The following is a 17,177-nucleotide window of genomic DNA, read 5'->3' on the forward strand; positions in this document are numbered from 1 at the left end:
GAATGTTTTCTGCTAAAAAGATTTGAACAGGTATTTAGCAGCAGTAAATAGAAACTCTGTGGATTTCACTTATGCAGGTTTAAAAAAAAACACCTTACAATATAAAAGTTATTCCAGAAAAGCTTGCACGTGAAGTAGCAGCATGGTGGTTGCCTGGAAAGTTAGTGGACAGCAATTATTATCGGAGAACTGAAAGACTGAACTAAAATCTTCCAGTTTGAATTGGACGTTTAATAGTTCATTTTTACAGTTTGAATTTTTGTAATGTTCTGTTGGCTTGTGTGTGTTTATACTTCTCCCTTTACTGAGAATGGTTTCTGTTCCATCTCAGTGGAACAGATACATCCCAAACTGTATCACTTGCCTCACAGTTTTGAAACTTAAGGGATTTCTGAAAATCCTTCATTCTCGGAGATCAAAAGCTTCTGTAAACCTGGGTAACTCAGCTGTGCTGGAGCTATTTGAAGTAATATTGGTTGACAATCTATCTCTCAAATCTCTTGCTTGCCTAAAGTGTCTGAGCCAGTGAGTTAAGTAATGCTAGAAATTTGATCAGTATTCTTATTTTTCACCTAGGTCTTACTGCTGCTGCTTTAGCCTTGATTCAGTTCTCCTCTGACCAATTCTTTTTAAGTAGTGGCTGTTTTCTGATCCCACTGATCCCAAGTGGTTTCAAATTCACTTTTTTTTTTTTAGGAGTCATTTTTCCATATTTGAACAGAAGTCAGCATGAAGACTGTAGTGCTTCAACAGGGATAGAGTTGAATATATTTCCTTCTGAGCTTAGCTAACTTGTGACCTTTAATTTCAGTTGGAGCTCTGACTACAATAACTGTAGAAAAAACAAATTCCCCTCTCCCAATAGGAGAGAGTGATGCAAAGTCAGATAAAAAAGGCAAAATATCATTGTTTTGCAGCAAGCAAATGGAAGAGCCATACATAGTACTTTTTAGTTTGTACCTTGTCTTGTTTACTCTTAGTTTTACCTCTGTAGAGTAAGGATTGTTCAGAATACTTTGGAGCTCCTCCTGTAGTAATCAGTGTGCTCCACTGCATTCACATTGCCCCAGTTTGTCTTCAACTAACTCGGTTTTTGTTTCTGCATTTTGGAGTCCTCGTGAGCAAGTGACACATGAGTTGTTTGTAACTTGTGGTAAAACCATCAGGATGGGTAAAATACAGAAACATGCAGCAGAAATGAAGGGGAAGTTCACATGAAATAGTCTTCCTACAATATAAAATGTTTCCCCTGACCCTGATGAGTGCAAAACTTTACATAATTAAAATTTGTTTTCATTTTTACAGTATGTAACAGGTTTCAGCAGTACGTACCCAAATTATACAGATCCACAGCTGACATAATGATAGTTTTCCAAGGAATGTAGAAAAAGCCTAACTAGCATAAAATGTGAACTTTATGGGTTTCAGTTTGGTTCTCTATTCAATCACACCGTATTTCAGAAGTTTTATGTGACCCTGAAACATAGTTCTTTTTCAAAACATGCAGCTTTAGATTGGCATGTTTCTTAAGTTTGAAGAACGAATTTTGAGTCTTTCCAGTGCTGTGATATTCCCAGCTTGGATGCCTCTTTCTTATTTTAAATGATCTCTTGGGTTTCTAGCTGCTGTTTTACAGGTAGATGAGGAACTCATCCAAGCAGTCTGTTTTCAAATATGGTCTTTTATGGCTGGGTTATATCTAATACAAATTCCTGTGTGGATTTAGCCAACACTGGATTGTGTTGCTGCACCTGAGTGCCAGCACTGTGCCTGGTAGTGATTGCAGACAAAAAGTGCTGCCCACAGCTGGAGCTGGATTGGAGACTCTGTCACAGAGGAAGTTAAGGGCAAGACAAGCTTTCATTTGTGAAGCAAACAAAAAATCCTGTATGTTCATTTCAATTCTTCCAGCAAGAGCAAAATAATCTCAGCAAATCAAAGAGGAATCAGACAAGGCATCCCACTGCTCACCCACTTCATGCCTATCACTCAATTTTTGTGAGGAGCAAAAATACTGTATAGAAAGTGTCTCCTCTGAAAAATATTTATGACATTCTTATGCCAGCTTGTTTCCTTGTTTTATTTTTTTCATTTTGTTATTGAAAGTAAAGGATGACATATTCCTCTGTGGCATATGTCTTTAGGAATATTCAGAGTAGTCCCACTGATTAAGTTTTTCATATTAATGCCAAATTTAATCAACATGAAATTGCAAAAAGAAACCCACCCTTTCTATTTTGACAATAAAAATACAGAATAAACAGTTCAAACTGTCTTCTATCTTAAATACATGATGGGTTAATCATTCAGGAACTAATCACTATCTTACAAGTATGACTTGCAGCTCAGGGGAAATGAAAAATAAAATAAATACCATGCTAGTATTTTCTTTATTATTGGAAAACATTCCACAGTGTCAATGCATGCAGGGAATGTTGGACAAGTGTTTGAAGAGATTAAGGCTACTGTTTGGGAAGGATTTTCAGAGAAGACTGGAAAAGCTATTATGCAGTGTGCTACTTCATATTTTAGAAGGTTATAAAAACACAGAATAGGTAACGACTGAATAAACAAATATTTCAAAGCCTTCTGAACTAAGGGTGCATTTTTGCCTAAATAAGAGAGACATTAGCTTTTAATTTTTAATAAAAGTAAAATTTCTTTTAAGTATCACTTTTTGTGATATAACAACTGCAGATCATAGAAAAACATGGTTGAAGGAAGCTTTTCAGCTTTGTTTTTTTAATTTATTCCTCATCCATAAGAAAGGAGCAACTAAACTATTTACGATTAGTGTTTGCTCTGTTTTCTAAATATCTTTCTTTAGTACCTCAGGAGTTTTAATGCTTCTTTTTTACAGTTGGATTTTCCAAAGGCATTACATATATAGGCTTTGGGCTTAGGCTTTAGTGCTGATTTTTCCTCTCCATTTTCTAATGGACTGATGCCATTGCCTGTGTCATCTCCCTGTCCAGCTTTTCAGCTTCTGATAAGGTTCTGATACTTTGGATTCCTCTCTAGTTTCCTCTGTTTTTCTCTCTTGTGTTTTCTAGCTTCTGTTTCTCATTTATATTAAGCTGGATCAAATCACCATAAATTTTGGGTTGGGTTTGCTGGTGGTGTTTTAATTTCAGATAAATGAAAAGCTCAAATATGTCCAAGTTTCCTTTTTTCTTCTGTTTTCATTCATCCACTCAGGAAAAGGTGACATTTTAGTGGTGGGGCTGAGTGGGGTGTCTGCTGCACCAGCTTGATTTCTGCTCCCTCAGTTACCACATTATGACCCCTCTCTAAATGATTTTCGTGCCATGTACTAGTATTTTTCTTTGGCCCATCTCCCAGTGTTCCTTTCCTTTTTTTTTTATTTAATTAAACTATAAACCAGTTCACCAGGTTCCCTGTACCAAGCTACAAACACATGATGGTTTGGACATAAAAAGGAAAATTCATGAGAACCTCAGGGAACTTTATATAGGAAGTTGTATATCTAGTAGGAGTTTGACTTTTTAAACTCTGTTTTAAGGGGTATCTAGGGAGAGCAAGAAATGACTGGTAGAAATGTCTAATCTTTTTATGCTTAACAATCTTTTGCTGCAAACAAATCAACATTTCTAGCTGTGTGTAGCATCTGTCTTTGAAAAGAACCAGTCACTAAAAAAGAAGTTTGTTTAAAATATGTCATATTTCATCATAGAAGGAAATAGGAATTGGGGAGATTCTCTTAGTATCTCCCCTCCTTTCCCTCCCCAGGAAAATTTATTTGGGAAAAAAATGAACTTTGTGGAGCTTAATAATGACTAAGAAATTCTCTTAAGGAAATGATGGCTCTGCCCATCATTTTTGATCTGTATGTGGAGGCACGTGACGGGCACTCCAACAAAGCCACAGAAGTACAGTAGAGATATGAGCAGGAGGTGAGGGTGGTTCTGTGGGAATGAGACTTACTAATGCTGGGTTTCAAAGCCAATGTAATTTCGTGCTGAAATGGAACTATGGGAGGAGTGTCTGAAAAATATCAGTATACTGATGTGAGGAATAAAGCCATGGAGCAACTTTTCTATTTGAAGGGCTACTTTAAATACTTGTCTCTAAAAGCAACGTGTCTGCCAATCTTAGCATTAAAATTGGTCCTTTTCTATTTTCTAGGGTTTATATTATTGTTAGCAATTATGTTGTAATGACTTGTATCCATTAGCACCACGGGGGAGTTAAATCAACCAGCCTGTGCTCCGGGAACAGCCGTGGAGCTCCTCGGTCACTGCCAGTTTGTTACAGTATTAAAGGATGTCATGGTGGGTGCATTTTTATGTCAGAAAGTGTCACAGAGTTAAGTAGGATAACATTACTGTGTCAGGATAGCGGGAAAATAAATGCAGAACGGTTGTTATTAGACACTGCAAGTACAAAATAAATCTGTTCCCAAGAACACCATTGTGAATGAAAAAGGAGAGAGAGAATTATCCCTTGCTGGTAGCTTTTAGCATAGCAGGGTAAGCTTCTCTCCACTTTCTTTTGGGTGTTTTTCAGGATTTCTCCAGATAGACTTGGGATTCTTACACAGAAATTGTTAACTTGGCAGGAAAATTCAGATGTCTGATTTCTATTAAGATTGTTTTTACTCAAGATTCTGTAAACTGCACTTATGGCAGATAAACTAGTACTTCTAGCAGATTTGTGTGTTATGTGGTTCTTATAAAAATATTGAGTTTGCTGAATCTTTTGGAAACTCCAGGAGGAAGTTGAAGGGGAAAACCAACAAATAAACAAAACCCAAGTTACTTTTATGCTTCTGTTGTTCTATTTGTTATTTCTACTACTTTTTAATTGATGCTGGTATGTTTCAATGTTTAGGTGCTGCACTGTTGTGCCTGATCCATTGCCCTCTCTGATTTCCAGAAACTGGATATATGAACTTGCAGTAAACATTTTAAGTGATTACAGCCCTGGAAAGAAGAGTGAGCTACATGTGAAAAGGCATTAAAGTCAGTTCATGTGATGCAAACCTTTGTGATTCCACTTCCCATGGGAATACATCAGAAGACAAGGCACACTATTAAGGTAACCAAGCACAAATTTGTCCTACAGTTTTTTCCATTCATTCAAATGGGACATGAATGTTTTGTTTCCTAATCAGCACAGTTACCCTGGAGCTCATGTTGCAAAGTGTCAGTACAGTGACAGCTTCCCTTGAATGACAACTCACATCTATAGTGAAAAATGACAGGATTTGTAAACCAAGGTTGTTTAAAGAAAAAACTTGGTTCTTGAGTGACTTTTTCCCAGTTAATCGTTGCTGCATTTTACAATACACCTTAAATACACTTAATTTAAAATGAATCTAACTGGCCTGTTCAAAGGGACTCGTAATGACATATACCAGAATGTTCTGTTCTAGCTCCTACTAACAGAATATTGTTGATGGCAATTAGAGGATGGTCAGAGACATTCTACACATTTTACAATGTGTTCTAGTAAAAAAGTCAGTAGTAATAGGTCTCAGAGTTTTTAAATGCTCACCTTAGTGGCAAGCTGTTTTATCATGCCTTTGTTGTCACTTGGACAGTTACTGTCAGCAGCTGTTTTTCTAATGCAGACCTTATTTTTTACGTAGTATAAGCTGCTACTTGTCTCTCTGAATGAGTATTTGTGTGAAACTCTGTTATGTATGATATATAATTCCATTTATCCTCAAATTTCTTTAATGGCATCTTGTTTAACAAAAAGGGAGAAACAAGTATTTTATACTCATGAGTGTAAGAGAAAAGTCTTGAACAGAGAGCTGACTGGAAGCTCTCACATGATTTTTCTTCTCATGAATGTAGCTAGAAATCTGAATATAAATCACCATAAGGTTTGCTATGTATGTTAAGCACAAGTTTTGGAGCTTGAATTTGTATCTTTGCTGTATGTAGACTGTATTTAGTTTCAGATCTTGGGACAAGGGATCCACTCAGGGATGTTTGGATGGTAGCTGGCATAGGCCTCTATTGCAGACTAGGCAAATTCCTGCAAAATATGTATCTAATTCTAATAATAATGTGATCCCTCCTTCCAAAATAAAAAAAATAAGCCGCAACTTTATAAGTGCTTTTGAACACTTTCAAAATGTTCAGAAAGTCTGCAAATTGTCAGAAAGTTTTAAGGTGTAGTAAGGCAGAAGTCTTAAGTATGCTGCAGACATCAAAAAGACTAATGCTAGTGTCATGCTGACTTCATTTTCCTTTTGTTGAATAAATGTATATATATAGTACATTAAAAATATGGGAGGTGATCTGAAGTGGTTCATAAAACCTTCCTGGTTTGCAAATCACTGCATATTTTAACTGCATTGCCTGGTTGTCAGTTAGTATCTGTAGACATCTTGCATTATATTATACCTTGGAATTACATCTGAAACTTGTGGATACCGATACAGAAACTTGCTATTTAAGCTTTAAGGAAAAGAGCAACTTCTGTGTAAGATCTCTGGAGTGAAATTCTGCTCATGGTGACTTCAACAGCTTCTCCTTTGTTTGAATAATGATGATGGTTTTGTCTTTCCACTGCACTTCAGTGGAAGAAGGTTTTTTTAGGCTCTCTACTCTCAGCTTTTCAAGATTCTTCATGTTTATGGCCATTGATTTTCTGGAGATGTTCCTGTAATGCTTAAAAAATTCTTCTCTAGTGAATCATGTGATATCTTTTTGGTACCAAACCCCAGAGACTCTGAAAAGAGCACTGAGTTCTAGTGCATACATCTGTACACTTTATTCAATATATGTGGCTATCCAGGGTTGGTAAATATTTAGTATGTTGACAGTTGAAGAAGGTCTCTCTGAAAAGAATGACTGAATGATTTTGAATTTCAAGTAATTAAATGATGGTCAAAGAATTTCACCAATATTAAATAATCTTAATGAATAGGCAAAATTTCTAATGTTTGACAGTTAATGACTAAGACAATTTGTTTTCAGCATTTAAAGGCATTTAAAATATTCCAACATTTTACCGTCTTAATGCTTAAATTATATTACTTAGGATAATAATAGGGCTTCTAACATGTCTTTCTGTTACTTGTATGGCTGTAAGATTTCCCCAGACATTTAGCACTAGCCACTGTAGGACAGCTAACTGTACCTAATTACCATTCTCAAGATCCACTAACTCCTTTTCCCCCACTCCCATGCTATATTTACTTTTTCATGTGATGGGTTATAAAAACTCTTATTCTGAGGACTCAATAATCCATTTTTTAGTAGAGTTGGTTCAAAATGTTCTGCAGTCACAGATAGTATTGCCTGGGCGTTTTACATAAAGCAAAGCCAAGTTTATATAACAGAAACAGAATATATAATGTATGGCAAATAGTATTTGTGATCTTACTTCTCCCAAATTCTACCCTAAAACTGAGTTAAATTTGTTTTGCTTCTTTTTGTGCTCACTAATTCACATTTCTCCTATGTCCCAGGATAACTGGCCATAAGTGGACGGTTCTACATCTAGTGAGTCCAGTAATTATTAGAACCACTCTAAAAGCATTTCTTAGAGTTGCTGACATGATGAGATTAGACAGAAAAACATGTAACTAAATACTGTATTATAAGAAAAGTGTAAAGTTAGTGTCATACAACACTTGCTTGATGATACATAAGCTAATGTAAATGCACAAAATAATTGTCATCACCTGCATGAAGATAAATAGCTTTTCCTGAACTAACATGCTTTGGCATATAAAATGTTACTATTTTACTAGTTGTCCCCATTTTTTTTGACAAATAAATTTCATAATGGCTGTAAAAGGAAAGTGTGATATGTCTACTTAAGCATTACAGTATTAACAGTGGCCATTTCTGTGGTTCTATATAATAGAAATCAGTGGCATTGTTATCTTAAAGATTGTTTTTTAGCACTGTCATTTGACAGAAGTACTGTTTCTTTCCATTAGCCCCCATATCTAAATGTCAAAATGTGTGGAATCGGATACACATGGATTATCAGTGTGTGTGTGGCTGGAGTTTTATGATCATAATGCTACCTTTTGCCATAAATATCTGAGGTGGAGATCTGCATCTGTTATCCTTGCAGCCTGGGACACAAGGCTGTCACCTGGTGTGGTGACAATGTGTGAGTGGAAATGTCAGTTCACTCTGTTCTAGTAACAGCACCACCACATCCCAGGGGTTTGTGAGGAGAAAAGTGTCCATAGCACATGGCTGGTCTAAAAGAAAGGTCAAGTAATATTATTAAAACAATTTAAAAAATATTACAGCGGTTTCAAAGTTTTTTCTTATGAGTTGGAAAGTGTTTCCCCTCGTGCATGTGTACAATGAAGAATATTGTACATGAAGAATATTGTAAACATGAAAGTTACTAAGAATTCTGGGCTAAGCTGAGTTTGCCGCCAGGCAACTACTTCATATCATATTTGCTAAGTTGATTTGGGACCCAAAACCAGTTGTCTGAAATTTTTACCAGAGGTGTAATGAATGTCTGCATTTCATCTGGCACAGTGATGTCCCACACTTAATGAAAGCATCATTTCTAATATTTCAGTAAACATAATCAATACTCACTCACATGAAGGATTAAATTACTTCCATGTCTTCTAAGTACAAACTATCCTGGACATGTTTGGACACCTCCTTACTCTTTTTATTCTTGTTTTGGAGAGAAACAGCTCTCATTTTGGTTTTCACAGCTAATAGTATTTTAAGAGGTAATAGTTGGCAGCATTTGAAAATGGATGTATTTCTCTAGATCTCTTATTGTAACTTTTTCTCCTCAGAATGATCATGATGCCCAGTCTGGCCTCTTCAGTGTATTTGGAAGGATGCCTTTTATGTAGACTATCTTCCTCTTTTTTCCTGGCTTTTCTGCTTTTGCCTTTGCTTTAATGCCATAACCAGCAGCCTTCCTAAAATACCTACATAATTATACAAAATAGTTATATAATCTAGTATTAGACCTCCCACTTTACTGCTAATACTGAAAAACATCTCCCTGTGAAACACCAGGAAAAACATCCTTTCTTATTTAGTCTCCTATGGAAACAGTGTCTGAACGGTTGGGTGTGGGACACCCTGTGTTTGGTAATCACAGGAGTGGGTCCAGCACAAGAGTAGCAGTTTATTCCTACATGTGATTATTCCTAGTTCATTCTGTTAAATAAGTAATGCAGTTGTTGTTGGTACGCTAACTAGAGAAATAACAGCTGCACTCTGTTTTTCCCATATGTTTTGTGCACTGACAGTCCATGTGGGTGTGGTATTAAGGCCTTTTTGACAGATGTTTTGGATGACTTCAATATTCACAACTGGCAAATCCCCTCCTCAAATGAGTTAAATAGGCCTCTGTAAAGATCTCAAGAGGCTGGGTGGCACCTTCTGAGCAGCCAGGCTAGTGACACTTTTCCCTTCCTGGACAGCAGTAACTGTCCTGTACAAAAGCATCAGAAGCATCCTGAATAAGGCCTGATTATATGTGATGAGGAACAGAGACCACACTTTGTTTTTAAGCTGCATATGCCTTTTAATTTTCCTCATAAGGAGGTCTACATGAATGTACTTTCACACAGCTCATTGGATTTCAACTCAAACGGTATTTTAATATTTGTGTTACTGTAACTGAAGGGGTCATCACTGAAGTACTGGGACCTAGTAAGCACACCAGTTAATGATGCAGAGCTTTCTGGCTTGGCTGGAAAGAGATTTTACTATTCTTGAGTGAGTATAGTGCTATTGACTGTCTAAGGCACGCTGATAGCAAGTAGAACATTGCCACCCTTTGGCCATAAAGAAAAAGCACACGAGTAGAGCAGCAGCATTATGCAAGTTGGGGATGCTGCAGCAAAACTATTTGAGAGTATATTCATTTGTAAAGTAGCTGCTCAGCAATGGTAGCCCAGTTGGGTGGAGGTTGTAGGCATCATTTGCTTTGATGTAGTGTATTTCATACCACGGTGATGTGTTTGGAGAGAATATATTATGCTACGCACTAATTATGTTTTCCTGAGAACTGAATTACATATGCATTGTGAAGATAGGATGAAGGCTACCATGGTTACCATTGTGCACCCAGGAACTTATTTTATACAGTGCCAATTAATCTGAGGTAATGCTTGAGAGAGAAGAACATTGAATAAGAAATGCTAATGTCTCAGCTGAAAGATGGAAATTAGATAGAAAAGCACAGCTTTTATTGAAGATTATATGTCAGGGTCAGCATTTATAAATGAATCCACCTGTAAGACTAAAATCAACAGTTCTCTCTTACATTGAAAAAACACGTATCTCTCTAGGCCTAATCAACACCCAGCACGCACTGCTGCTTTATCAAGGATATTCTCTGAATAGGAGGTTTTTCCCTTCTCATGATTTTAACAGCTTACTCCTGAAGTGGAGGCTATAATTGGGGATTATTGCTATGTCAGAAAGAGAATGTGCTTTGTGTTTGCACGATGCAAAGACATCTAAACCTTATGCAGGTTAGAGTTGCTGAGGACGAATCCTATGCCTCCATCCAGAGACTTCCAGACGGGGAGGACTGAGGGAATCAGAGCTCTGACTCCTTCCTGTGCCTGACAGCTCACTTTGGCTCACGGGACGGTGCTGACATGGCTTTTTACAACTATAGGGGGTTTGCAAGGCAAGCTTTTTGTAGCAAGGGGGATACAGGGGGAGCTTCTGTGAGAAGCTGCTAGAAGCTTCCCCCGTGTCCAACAGAGACAATGCCAGTGGCTCCAAGCTGGACCTGCTGCTGGCCAAGGCTGAGCCCATCAGTGACAGTGGCAGCACCTCTGGGATCACATATTTCAGAGGGAAAAGAGTTACTGCACAGGGACAACTGCAGCGAGAAGAGGGCAGTGAGAATCTGTGGGACAAACAGCCCTGCAGGCTCCCGGGGCAGTGAGAATCTGTGGGACAAACAGCCCTGCAGGCTCCCGGGGCAGGGCAGGAGGTGCTCCAGGCACCGCAGCTGAGGTTCCCCTGCAGCCCGTGGTGCAGCCCATGGTGAGGTGGCTGTGCCCCTGCAGCCCACAGGGGAGCAGAGATCCTCCTGCAGCCCGTGCAGGAGCCCATGCCAGAGCAGGGGGATGCCAGAAGAAAGCTGTGTTCCCATGGGAAGCCCACACTGGAGCAGGTTTGCTGGCAGGACTTGTGACCCCGTGCGGGATCCGCTCTGGAGCAGCCTGCTCCTGATGGACTGTGCCCTGTGGGAAGGGACCCACCCTGCAGAAGTTTGTGAATAGGTGGAGCCTGTGGGAAAGACTCACATTGGAGCAGGTTTTTAATGATTAAATTTGATTTTACCGTTTTGCAAAAATGTAACTGAACATTTAATCTTCAGAAGAAATTCTTCTGTTCCTTTTAATTCACTGCAATGCATGGCCAGTTGGATTGAAGTTAACTTGGCTAACATTATGCTGAAACAGATGAGGAAATCCTTGTATCCTGAATTCTGCTGGCTTAGCAACATCACATTCTATGGGACTGGCAATTTTTGGCAAAAGAGTAATGCTAACAAACAGTTGGGAGGCAGCAACTTCAGCTTCCACAGATGTTCCAGCAGTGAATAGCAGCTCAAGGCAGAAGTTTTGATGCTTAAGTGATGGAATGTTTATCTTTACCGGAAATTTAGCTCCTAAAATGCATAGATACCTTTTCTAAGTGTTATTCATTAAACATAATCCACTGGCTTATGTGACTTGTAATTATATTATTATTATCTTTCAGGAAAAACTGACTTGCTGTACTTAGTAAGGTACATCAATGAAAATAAAAGTAAAGCTTTTCCAACTAAATTGCTAAAAGAGAATATTAAGTTTCAATAACTTTTCATTTTTTAGTGATAATCACTTTTAAACTGATTCTACAACATTCTTAGTACACTGGTATTAACTATGGTTGAAGATGCTCAACTCTGCAGGACAGTTCACTCGACACCTTTTACCATATTACATAATAAACATCTCTTTTGAAATGTAATATGGGTGGGAATATCTATCCCTAGATGTAAATCAGAGCTATTTTTTCCTGCTCTTTAACAGAGCCTTGAGATTCATATATATCTTTCTTTTGTTTCTAAGAACATGATATAATATTTCTGATTTCTAATCAGAATTAATTGTTCACTCAAGGGGATGTAACAGAGAAAAGTTGTAATGATTTATGATAATGAAACATTTTACTTGTAAAAATTGTTATATATGATTTTCTTTTTCACATGAGGACACTTTCTTCTAAGGTATTTTCAGAAGAAATTTCTGAAGGAAATATTTACCAGCCAAATGTTTTTGAAAATGATTAGCTTCTGTTTCAGATCTGATGTACTAAATTTTGTATTGAACTAAAAAAAAGAGCTGCACAGATGTGTAACAAAGAATCAAGGGCATTTCTGTATATCTGTTGAAGCGAGTTCATATTTAATCATCAGGTTCTTGGCAAGAATATTTCTGCAACCTGTCACTGGAAGATATATGAGTTTAGAAAGGGAGTTAATATAATTATCTCATTCTCTAATCTCAATAATAAAATAATTGAGTTGTCTAAATGCCTTTCAGTGTAAAACCAATGGTAGATCTGTAGTTACACATAGAAACTTTAGCTTGTCATTCTGATGGAATCTGCCTGTTCTCTGAACTACTTTTCTTCCTGGGTGAAATGGTTGCTTTCTATCAGTTTTTGTTATAATGCCTCCAGCTGGTGATTTTATTTACAAATTACAGGAAATAGTAACTATAGTAAAAAGACCTTTTGCAGGTCTCCCTTTAGCTCTGGCAGCAGAACAGTTGACTTATAAAGAAAACACTGTTTGTGACCAGGCAAACAACTGAGGGCTCCAGGTAGGCCAGTTGTTACCTTTGCTGGAGGGCTGGAAGTGGCAGCTATGGAAGCAACATATTTTGGATATTGATACACCAGGCAAGGTGGGTGAGGCATTTTGAGAGCATCTGGTTCTCTGGATGGATGGACACACAGATGGAGAAGTTCTGAGTGACTGAACATCACTGAGGTTATTCAGCAAGCTGGCACAAATTTGTTTCTCAGCGAGGAAGCCTGCAGGAGAGCTGAAGGCCATTACAGCTGAAAACCTGGAACTGAAAAGATGGAAGGTAGTAGGGGAATACAAAGAAAACTATATTAATTAATATTATTTTTAGGAGATTAGCTTTCACATTAAAATCTTAAGGAGTTATAGAGGAAGTTTATACATTAAGAAAAAGTAGGACACCAAATAAAAGTACCTTACTTCATTTACAATCCAAATGAAAGTACATAAAATGTTTTTTTTTTTCTCAATTTATGATGATCTTAGAAATTAGGACTCATCCTACAAATATAAATCATTACAATGGGACCAACAAAGTAATAATTGTTTGTTTCACAGTAGCTGTCACAGGATAGTGTCTGCTAAATTATATTCAAATTAATGAAAACTTGAATTATTTACCTGTTGAACAGCACATTGAATTGTCCTTTTGAAGAAGGCTAACCATAAGCCAATGGCATTTAGCTTATCCCTCCTGTCCCTCCTGCTTTCCCAATTTATAAATTCCCTGATTTTTGGCAATTTTTGGTTTTGTACTTAGGCAGTATAATTTAGCATCATAAATAGCTGTGACTGGCAAGCAGTGTGTAACTGATAATGTATCCAGCAGTTTCTTTTATGTTCTGGGTGATTGTAAACAAAGAATAAAACTGATTATTTCAGCAAATGTAGCAATAGTCACAAAATTTGGTTTTAATTTTAGATTTTTGTCTATAGCCAATAGAAAAAGGATGGCACTTTGTATTGGTTAACCTCTACTGAGGATGGAAGGAGCCAAGAACTACCATAACTACACTTACAAAAGGTTCCCATGAATATCTTTGTTAGCACATTGTGTGACTGTGGAAAAAGAGTTGGAAAAAGAGTTGGATTTGTGTATTGCCTGCAAGCCCATCATTTCACTGCTGAGTACTTTATTTATCCATTCGCTGTGAAAGATGCAGTTTGTTGTCATGTTTGATTGTTAAGACTTTTTACAAGGTCTCTTAAGGCCTAACTCCATTTGGAATAACTTTAAGGTTATTCTGTCCTTAAGGCAGAAGTAGTAGGACTGTGTTTTCACTGGAGCGTGGGTAACATACAGGAAGACAGTGTTGCCAGTGAACTAAACTCTTCAGTGTGGAAAAAAAAGAGAGTCCCAGTGAGCAGAACTTTGCTCATTTACTCCCTGCAGAGAAATGACATTTGTTCTCCACAGCATTTTCTCTTGAGAGGACCAGTTATTGGCTTATGTCACAAGCAGTCTACCATTCCTCAGTGATATATTCCTTAAGGCATACATGGATCATTTTCGATACTCAGTGATCCAAATTTCCCTCTTATTGATTGTATGAATGTGTGGTGGCTGCAAGAACAGAAACTGTTCTTGAGTATGTGTTAGAGTTCATTTGGTTTTCTTCTGATGCAGTGCTGCAAGGTGTTGCTCCCTCTAGGTGTTTGTGTGTATGTATAGACATATATATGTTTATATGAATAAAGGCCTCCAGTGACCTTTTACTATTAATTAGCTGATCCTAATTCTACCCAGGCCTCTGCTACTGATACAGACTTATAGAGTCTGTCTAGATAATCAGAATATCAATAGATAATCAGAATGGCAAAAGTTGCCCTTCTTCCTTTACCCACTGCAGCTGGTTTGAGGGTAAGTAGCAGACAATAAATATAAAAAACAGACAATATGTTATTAATATATATAGACTAACTTCTTGTTGCTTCAAGGATGTTTAAAGCAACCAAATTCAAGACAAGTTGAGGGGCAAAAAATTAGAATGACAAAGTGATGTTAAAATTAGATGGCAAGTGTATGGGCACATCCCCACTGTCCCCCTATTATTGGAGTTCTCTGGTGACATCACATTTGTTTCACTCCTACAATAAAACTTGTATTCCCTTTTCTAGGTAAAGTTTTAGTGTTTCTGCTCTATTTTGCTTTCTGAAGGAGCCATTGTAGATGTTAACTATAGAAGAATGCAGTAAAATAATTAAATGCTCTTGTACCTGTTGTGATGAGAAAATACCCTAAGGTTGGCTTGGGCCAAGTGTCAGCTCAGTGTCAGGAATACACCCAGTGTGATACACTCAGCTGGGACTTGCATTGTTATTATTGAAGCACTTCTGTATTGCAATACAGTTATTCCAGAATAGAGCATGAGGGGAAAAATAAATAATTCAAAAATAATCTAAAATATTAGGAAGGTAACCCATTTATGAACTTACTCCAGCCTAGGCTCATGGCTTTTTTAGCCTCCCTGGTTAAATATACTAAGCCAACTGTTCTGGTGCTTTAAACAGTACATTAAACAACTTAATCATACTGTCCTCTCTTGCATTAATAAATTTAGCGTTTGTATTCGTGAAGCAGCTGTTTTCTTCTCTTGCTCTACTTTAGCTCTTCTTCAGAATACAAATTCCAGCTCATTTCCATTTTTTCCAGACCTAGGACTTTAAAAGTTTTGTTCTCCTGTTTGGTTTTTAACCCTCTAGACCAATAGCTGAGTGCTTTGAGGACCACTCTGTTATTTTTCAAATAAATATTCACTTTGCTGTTAAATATTTCCCAGTATTCTTGATCATCCTTCTGGAAGGAAGGTGTTCTGGGACAATATATGTGAGACAAAAGAGTTTGTTCCTTTTCTTGAATTTTACAATATTGATTGCTTTCCTGCAGAACTAATTGCCATGTTTTCAAGGTAAGTCCTCATTCTGATTGCATATTAAAGGATAAGACAGTCTATAGAGATGGCACTTTTAAGATGGAAATTAATAGGGTCTGTGCTTTGTCCTTCAGAAAACCGTGGATCATGTATTTGGCAGTTGAAATTTTTTGTCCTAGTTGCATATACTGATATCTTCCCCCATACCCCAGCTGCAGAATGAACTACTGCAGAGTGAAATCTGCTTCTCTTTAAAATGTGGAAAAGATTGCTTAGAGGTGGTGAGTTTAAATATCAGGTTTAGATCAAATTACTTAAAATGAATATTTTTTTATCAAGACTTTTTTTGTTTTGTTTTGTTTTTGTTTTTGTTTAATTCTGGGCTTGTAGAGGCTGTAAAAACTAGGGGTTTCACCAGAAGATCAGATGTGCCACAGCCAGGACAGGTGACCCCAGCTGACCAAAGGGATATCCCAGACCATGTGATTTCGTGTTCAGCCATAAAAACTCTATGTAATTTGTCTTCCCAGATAACTGTTACATCAGTGAAGCCCTGCTTTGTAGAACATTGGTTTGGGAAGTCTCACCTGGTCTATCATTGCAAGGAACCATGTGACAAACTCCTGTTGCCACCCAGACAGCCACCAACCACCCTGTGAAAGAGATTTGATTCCAGCATGTAAGTGTTACTCTATGCCAAGATGATGATTGGTTTTATTATCATTATTCATTTGAACAAGCAGCGTCTCTGTGTAGCACAGGATGCAGCTGGGGAACCACATAACAGGTTAGAAATTCATTTTGTAGAACTCCTTTGCTTTAACCTACTACAGAAGCAGACTGCTGACTAGACCTTGAGACTGCATTTTTAATGTGCTTACTACAGTGGATGTTGTGTGACGGTGTCTGAAAGTGCAGGAAGGAGCAATTTAGCAAGAATTGCTTGTAGCTTCTTGTTTTAAACACAGCCTTCCAGGAGTTTTGCATACTATTGCCAGGCCAAAACATCATTTGAACGCTGCAGGAATTAGCATAACGTGCTCCACAAAGACTTTAAGGAAGCTGTCTAAAGTTCTAACACTGCTAATGCTTGAGGAAAAAACTTTTGCAAACACTGCAGGATACTGCAAATGGCAGCACTGGAATCTATTTTATTTTAGCTGACTCCCTTCTAGTGCTCTCCTGTTATTTTTCTTCAGATCCTGCTTTTGTGTACTACACAAAGGGAAGCGTATGTTTTGTTTATTGCCTTTACTGTGCCAGCCAACATGCAGAATAAGAATGACTGATGTTCTCTGAGCTTTCTTATCTTTCATGATATGATTTCTTTAACAGCCATTCTAACTCTTTTCCCTACATATTTTGGTGCTGAATGCAATTCATCATTTCACATCTTTTTTTTTTTCTTATTGCCTTCTCTGCATTTTCTACTTTTTCTGACTTAGAGGACAGCAAAGTTGTAACAATCATGGTTAAGAAAAGGAAAGGAAATGAGAG

General features: G+C 37.5%; 1 long non-coding RNA gene across 1 annotated transcript in view; it reads left to right on the top strand.

The window, feature by feature from the left end:
- LOC113969478 overlaps positions 1–17,177 on the top strand; it is a 60,263-nt gene that overhangs the window by 20,693 nt on the left and 22,393 nt on the right. The window contains exons 4-5 of the long non-coding RNA XR_003534868.1: positions 4,852–5,058; positions 16,211–16,359. This is a non-coding gene — a long non-coding RNA (uncharacterized LOC113969478). The remainder of the gene's footprint in view (positions 1–4,851; positions 5,059–16,210; positions 16,360–17,177) is intronic.

This window comes from Neopelma chrysocephalum, unplaced genomic scaffold, assembly GCF_003984885.1.
Source record: "Neopelma chrysocephalum unplaced genomic scaffold, ASM398488v2 Primary Assembly neopelma1_73b, whole genome shotgun sequence".
Classification (NCBI taxonomy): Eukaryota; Metazoa; Chordata; class Aves; order Passeriformes; family Pipridae; genus Neopelma; species Neopelma chrysocephalum.